The sequence below is a fragment of the Colossoma macropomum genome, unplaced genomic scaffold (genome assembly GCF_904425465.1).
Source record: "Colossoma macropomum unplaced genomic scaffold, Colossoma_macropomum, whole genome shotgun sequence".
NCBI classification, from domain to species: Eukaryota; Metazoa; Chordata; class Actinopteri; order Characiformes; family Serrasalmidae; genus Colossoma; species Colossoma macropomum.
The window spans coordinates 32,441,928-32,449,011 of NW_023494801.1; positions in this window are offsets into that span (position 1 = coordinate 32,441,928).

The following is a 7,084-nucleotide window of genomic DNA, read 5'->3' on the forward strand; positions in this document are numbered from 1 at the left end:
AGGTTTGAGAGAGGGGGGAATCAATGACAGAGAGAGAGAGAGAGCTATAGAGAAGGATGGAGAGAGAGGGGGAGGGAAAGAGGGAGGAGAGAGTGAGAGAGCTACAGGGAGAGAGAGAGGAGAGGGAGAGGGTGGGTTTAGACTGAGAGTCAGAGGCAGTGTGAGGCAGCAGTGCTGGAGTGCTCCTCCGCAGCAGTGAATGTGAGACAGAAGTGAAGGGGATTTTTTTTTTCACTGCTGTATGAAGGTAAGACATTTTTTTTTATCTCATCCTCATCCGGGGGTCTTTGAGGGATGCTTCTAGGAAAAAAAGCATGCAGACACATCCAGTGCGTCTCAGCAGCCTTATCAATGCTATTAATCACATCCATTAATTAATGCAGTGGGCTGGGGGGGTCCGTGTGCATGTGTCCAGACTTTGAAGGGGGGGGGGTGTTGAGACACTTAATGCAATGTGCATAGCAGATTCTCATTTGCCAGCCTCTTACTCGAATTTGCCGTTCCACCTTAAATACTGCTGCACCATTTAAGGTGGAACGGCAAATCTGACTAACTTGAGGGTTGCAGAAGATGCACAGACTCGCGTGCAACGCTCTAGACACACGAATGTAGGACGTTTAACGCTGCTGCACGTTTGGATGTGTGGAGCACGCGCTAGGGGTTCTCGAAAGCGCGAGCTGGAAGTGATTTTCATTATTTTGTCGCCTCGTGATGCTCCATGTCAGCTCAGAGGAGCGCATTAGGATGCAGATAACATTTTTTTTTATTTTTGCACATATTCCGTGAGTGTTGGTGCGTAATTGCCGTGCACGTACAGGCTTGGAGGCGGTTTGGTGTGAAAATGGCTCGTCGCTGTTGCGCAGTGCACGCTGTCTCGTGCCCTTGTAGTTTCTGAACTTAAATAATAACGTAGATTTGCATTTTTGTGGTCGCTTTGCTTCGATGCAAACCCGCTGCTGGTGAACAAGTGGCTCCTTCCAGTGAGGATCCAGTGCAGACTGGCTGTGGCAATGGGAGTGCATTGCTAATGTGCTGCTCGAGCCTGGAGTTCAGGGCTGTGGGCTACAAACCTGTTAACATGAGCGCAGAGGGGCTTAAAATCACACTTAAGTAAATGGTTTTTTTTAAGTAATGAGTCAAGTAGAAGTAAAATTAGCTGACTTTAATTTTAAAAAGTATCCAAAAACTCTTACAGTGCTGTGTTCCCCTATAGAACTGCATTGGAACCTCCTTCACACTTAAAGATGGTTTAGTAAAGGCAATGAACCATGAGTTCTGTATAAGACCATTTCATGCTTAAAATGGTTCTTTGCATGGTAAAATGCTTGTTCCGACTGGTTCTAGCAGCAAAAAGGGTTCTTCTGCTGTTACAAGCCTGACATTGTAAATAGCAAAAACCTTTTGCATGTTTAAATGGTTATTCAGATTGATGGAGAATGTGTTGTATATGGTTCTATATAGAACCTTTTTTTGTTTTTTTGTATGTCTATATAGAACCTGACATCTTAAGAATGGCAGAACCTCTTTTGGTGCTATATAGACGCCTAGGGTACAACACATTCTCTATCAGTCTGAACATCCATTTCACCAAGCAAACAACCATTTAAGTATTAAATGGCTCGAAATAGAACTTGTTGTTCTAGAACGCTTGAAGAACCACCTTTTTAAGTGTGTAGGACATCCAGGATCTTTTAGCATAGCAACTGAAGGCTCTCTTTTTCTCATTTTGGGATCCTTTTGGTCTAAAATAAAATGCTAAAGCTTCGAAGTGAGATGTGTGAGCAATAGCGAAGCACTTTAGAGGCCAAAGCAATGCAACAGAATGAAATTAACCCCAAAAAAGAATGGCTAAAATGGAGGTAGATCCATTTTTTGTTAAAAAAAAGGAAGAGTAGGAGGAAAAAAGAATATCTAATCCATCAAAACTGTACATGAGTACATGGAACTGAGGATAAGGAGCTAGCTAGCACCGAAAACAACCTGTGCTGGTGCTTTAGCTTAGCTTTAGCTTTTCTATATTTATATATTAGCTCCTAAATCAAGGCCTAAATCATGAGACTTTGATGCACAAACACATCACAGGCCATCTTAAAAGATGCATCATAGGTCACTGTATGCCAGTGGGTCTGTTTTGGTGGTTAGCATAACGCTAGCAAAACTCAAGCTGCTCTTTCTGTGGTGAAGTGTAAACATGGGGGATTTGGGATGTGTGAAGCCACATTAACTGCATTGGTGTTGTGTTCATGCTTTACAAAAAGGGGGTTCTAAGGTTCCTAAAGAAAGGCAGTGGTTATATACAGAACCTTTTGAATGTTTCAGTGGTTCTAAGGGTTGTCATTTGAGTCCTGTAAAAATTCCTGGACACTCGATTAGTGACTGGATGTTTTTACTAAATTCACCGGGTGGGTAGCTGTGCTCACGATGCAGCCTAGTTCACAGTTCAGCCATGGAACCTAATGTTCTCAGTTTTTGGGTTAAAGTGCTGCCTAGCATCCAGACAGGTCACCAAACAATTGTCCCTACATTGACGGCAACCTGAACCCTGTTCTTTGTATACAGATGGTTTGACTGGATAAAGCTATTGCCTTCGATAGCTCAGTTGGTAGAGCGGAGGACTGTAGATGTTACAAATGTCCATCCTTAGTCTATTGTTTGGTATAGAGTAGTGAGTAAGACCTCTGACCTCCATGCTTTCGACTGGGGTTCAATCCCCTGCCTGTGTGAACACCCTTTGCTGTACTGATAAGAGTCCTTGGGCTAGACTCCCAACACTACCTTTGCCAAACGCTGTAAAAAAAAAGAAGCAGTTAGAAATGCTAACATATAAAAAACTTGGATTCCAGGATATTTTATGTGTTCTTTTTTTTTCTGTACAAACAACCAAGTCCAGGGACATCCAGGAAAATCCTGGACAGGTGGAAGCCCTGCCTGTAGTCAGGCTCAGTTTGGTGATGTCCTTGCTGAAACGCACCTGCTAAACCTTTGTCTTAAAAATAAAGGTGGTAAAAAGGGATCTCTTAGCCTGGAAGAATGCTTTTGGTTCCCTAAAGAACCAGAACATACTTCTTTATTTAAAAAAAAAAAAAACTGAAAAGCATAAAAGTGTTTTTTTTCCAAAAAAACCCTTGGTTTTTAACCATTTATCTAACCTTGCTGTTTTAATTTGGCGTGCAGGCAAATCTAGCAGTGTATGTTTTTGACCTTGCAATGATTCAGTTAAGATTTTTTAAGAAATAGTTTAATTCATCATGAAATCCAAACACAGTGTGGTTCATTGTGCTCTTGGTATGATTCAACATCATGTTTAAACATACAGCGAATACACTGTGAGTGAAGGAGCTATTTATACATTAATGGAATATAGACCATAAAAATTATATACCCAGATTTTCTCTTTTTTCTTTTTATTTTTTTGAATATGCATTAAAATATGCCTTGCGATGGACTGGCGACCTGTCCAGGGTGTATCCTGCCTTCCGCCCAATGACAGCTGGGATAGGCTCCAGCACCCCACCGTGACCCAGAAGGATAAGCGGTTTAGATGATGTATGTATTCATGAAAATAGATTTTTATTTTGGCCAAAAAATGAGAGCATTAGTGCCTTGAGGGTTTCTCAGACATAGCTTAAACCTTGACACACTGGAAATTCTTCTTAGTCTAGGCTTAGCCGTAATCTGGGTCTGCAAAACTGGCCCTAAATTTTTATTAGAATTGATTAAAATAATATAAAAAAATCAGTGCAGTTGAATGGCTACTTTCAGATTGATCTGATCACACATTTCTACACCCCGTAAATCACCAAACAGGGCTGGATTATGGCGTTTCAGGCCCAAAGCTGGACTGGCTTAGTGTGTCCTGGGCTTTCAACTGTCATTAGTATGAGAAACCGACGACCCGAGCCAGCACAAAGCGCCAATCGTCCACAGGCCTGCAGGCCCGCCGGCACCGCCTCCGTAGCCGTGTTAGAGGAGAAAAACATGTTTCCTCTGTCATACAAGTTCCCTTGGCAACTGAAGTCATGGCACATCACTCGAGTACATTCGCTTGAACACAGCTTCACCCCGCACACGTCGAGTGCCTGGGCGATGAAACGGCCGCATGCAAGAGAAACGGACGGCGGTTTGTTTGTAAACAAAGTATTTCCCTCTTCCTCTCCACAGGAGCTGCAGCAATTAGAGCATATTTTGACGCTGAGCCGGAATCTAAAGCTGAGCCTATAGGAAAACCCACAGAGCTGGTAGGAGTGAGACAGATACAGTCTCAGACACGGGGCGGCCTATTCATAAAAGCCATCCAGCGTGTTCCATTTGGAGCACGTTAATAAGCTCCTAATGCCTCGTGAAGGGTTTTAAAGCGCACCGCTCGCCGGCTGTGGGTTTTTCCAGTCAGAGGTGCTGTAACGTGGTGGTGAGTTTTTATGAATAATTTTATTAATGACCTCATCACTCTCCGTTCGTCTGACTCCCTGAGTCTTCGCGTCTGCCTCTGGACGCCTACAGCTGTCTGCACGTAGAAGGCCATCAGATCACATTCTGTGGACGCACTGATCTGGGATAGTTTTAATGTACATATCTGTCGAGATCTGATGTATTTATTATATGTAGAAATTAGCATTACAGAGGTATAACTTTCATTTCTGTACAGTCACAAATGCAGACAAATGAATAAAATATTATATTCACACATATTTTAGTGCAGCAACCCAGTGTAACCTAAATATTCTGCTACAGTAATAATAATAGATTTCAGTTTGAAGTAGATTTGAACAGATCTAAACTAGGGACGCACCAAAATTTGCCATGTGGGGGAAAAACAGAGAGAACTAGAGGAGTTTAGTAAATAATACAGCTTACTGATTAATAATAAGTATTAAAAAATGATTGTAATAATTGTAATTATGAAAAATGTAATACTAAATAGTCTCCCAAAGGCATCTGAACTCCAGTGCTTCACCCGAAAGCGCCACTTGCCACCATACGTGGCTGAAAATTTGGGCCAAAAAAAAGCTCTACATGCCTAAAAACTTTAGATTTTCATAATTTTACAATCATTACAATTCGTCTTTAAAATATTTAACACTAATTTAAAATTAAATTAGTCCTCTGGTTCTCTTAGTTCTCTTTTCCTACACAGAGATTATCGCCTTTAAAGCATCGTCAACTTTATCATGTTAATTCAGAAGCACAAATGCACAAATATAATGACACGTTAATCACAAAAGAAAACTTTTTTGGTTTGCGGATTCAGTTTTTAGATTCAGGCAAGAATTTTCATTTGGGTGTATTACTAATCTGGACATTTTTAACCCATTACCTGCCATCACTGGTATGGTTTCATCATCAAAATGCATACCAGATGCAAAATATTTTGTTTTTCTATTTATTTATTTATTTATTTATTTAGCAGTGGCTGCTCAGTGAAAGCCTTCTAAGTCTTACAAAGCCTGATTGTCATATTTCTACACTATTTAAATGCAGAATGCAATTATACATTTTTATTATTTACATATTTAGTTAGTTCTGTATTGAATTACATTAACATTCAGTTTACATTCTGTACTAAACAGGTTTGAGTCTGCAATTTTGACACATCTGTTTGTTTCAGTGTCTAAAAATGACAAAAAACAGCAAAAAATGTAAAGGTTTGTCTTTTTACTGTAAAATAAGACACAGCAGTAACTTTCTGTCAAACTGAAATCATGATGAAACATCTCATCTTCTACTTATAATCACTAATGTGGTATAGACTGAAAGTTTAAAGGGGAATTCCACCTGTTTTTTTTCTTCTTGCATAATTAATCATTCAGTGGTTTGATGTGAAAAATGCTCCATTCTAGACATATTTCATTTCTGAGCACTGTAAAAAAAAAGTGATGTGAAATGGTTGATTGTAGAGACTAAGATCTTTACAGTGGTGGTGATAGGAACCAGGGGTCGCCATGACTACAACACAAATATAGCCATTTTATTTACTATCAAAAACCACCAGAGAACCTACACGAGTCTTCTGAGTGTTTATATTGAATGTTGATGTTAAAATAGTGATAAATCTAAAAGAAATACATTTTATTTGGGGACTATTTAACCCCTTTATTTACCTCTCCACCCTAAATGGACTGAAAGCTTCAGACGTCTGGTTCCTGTCACCTCCACTGTGAACGATTCTGACTCGATTCTTTAGAGTAGAGCGTCTAACATCAAACCACTCCGAATGACTACATCTTAACAATTTAATTATGGAGAAATTTGGTGGACTTGCCCTTTAAAGGGCTAATTTGGCAGGGTCAAAAAGTGATGGATGTCAGTTGTCAGAAAGAAAAGTTTTCACATGAAAGAGCAAACTGATCCCACCCCAAATGGCGGACCCCACAATCCCCCCCTGATCGCCAGGTCCTGGTGGGCTTCCGCCCGCAGCTAAACGAGCTGTAAATAATCAGATAATGATTAAAAGAGTGACAGAGATGAAAGTGTGTTGATGCTATGGAGCACCACGGCCCTGTGAGCGAGGAAAAAAAGGAAAAACAAGACGGAGCTTCAGGCTCAGAGAGACTCTCACACACACACACACACACACACAGACACATATACACACATGCGCACACACACACGTTCTTTGGTGGTTTATAGGGATTAGAGAATGTGTGTGTGTGTGAGTGTGTGTGTGTGTGTGTGTGTGTGTGTGTGTGTTACTGTAACCTCATCACAGTGTAACTCAGTTCTCATCAGCCTTCACTCTCAAAATAACCACATCACAGACAGTCGGACCAAAAAGATCATCAGCGTCTTTATAACTAAGTTGAACAGCAGCTTCTAATCAGTTGATCAATCAATTCATTGATTTGATATAAATCTATGCAGGGAAGCCCAAAATCAGTCACTGCAGCCTTTTTGCAGTTCTACACAAAATACAACACCAACAATATATAAATAATAACTATAACAATTAATGACATTAGCAGTCCAAAAAGAAATGAACAGTAATAGTAAATCAGTCAACAGATTGTTAGTAATAAAAAATTATATTAGTGAAAATGAATACTGTCTTATGTCCTTTTTCACAGTAGCCATAAAATGTATTCTCATC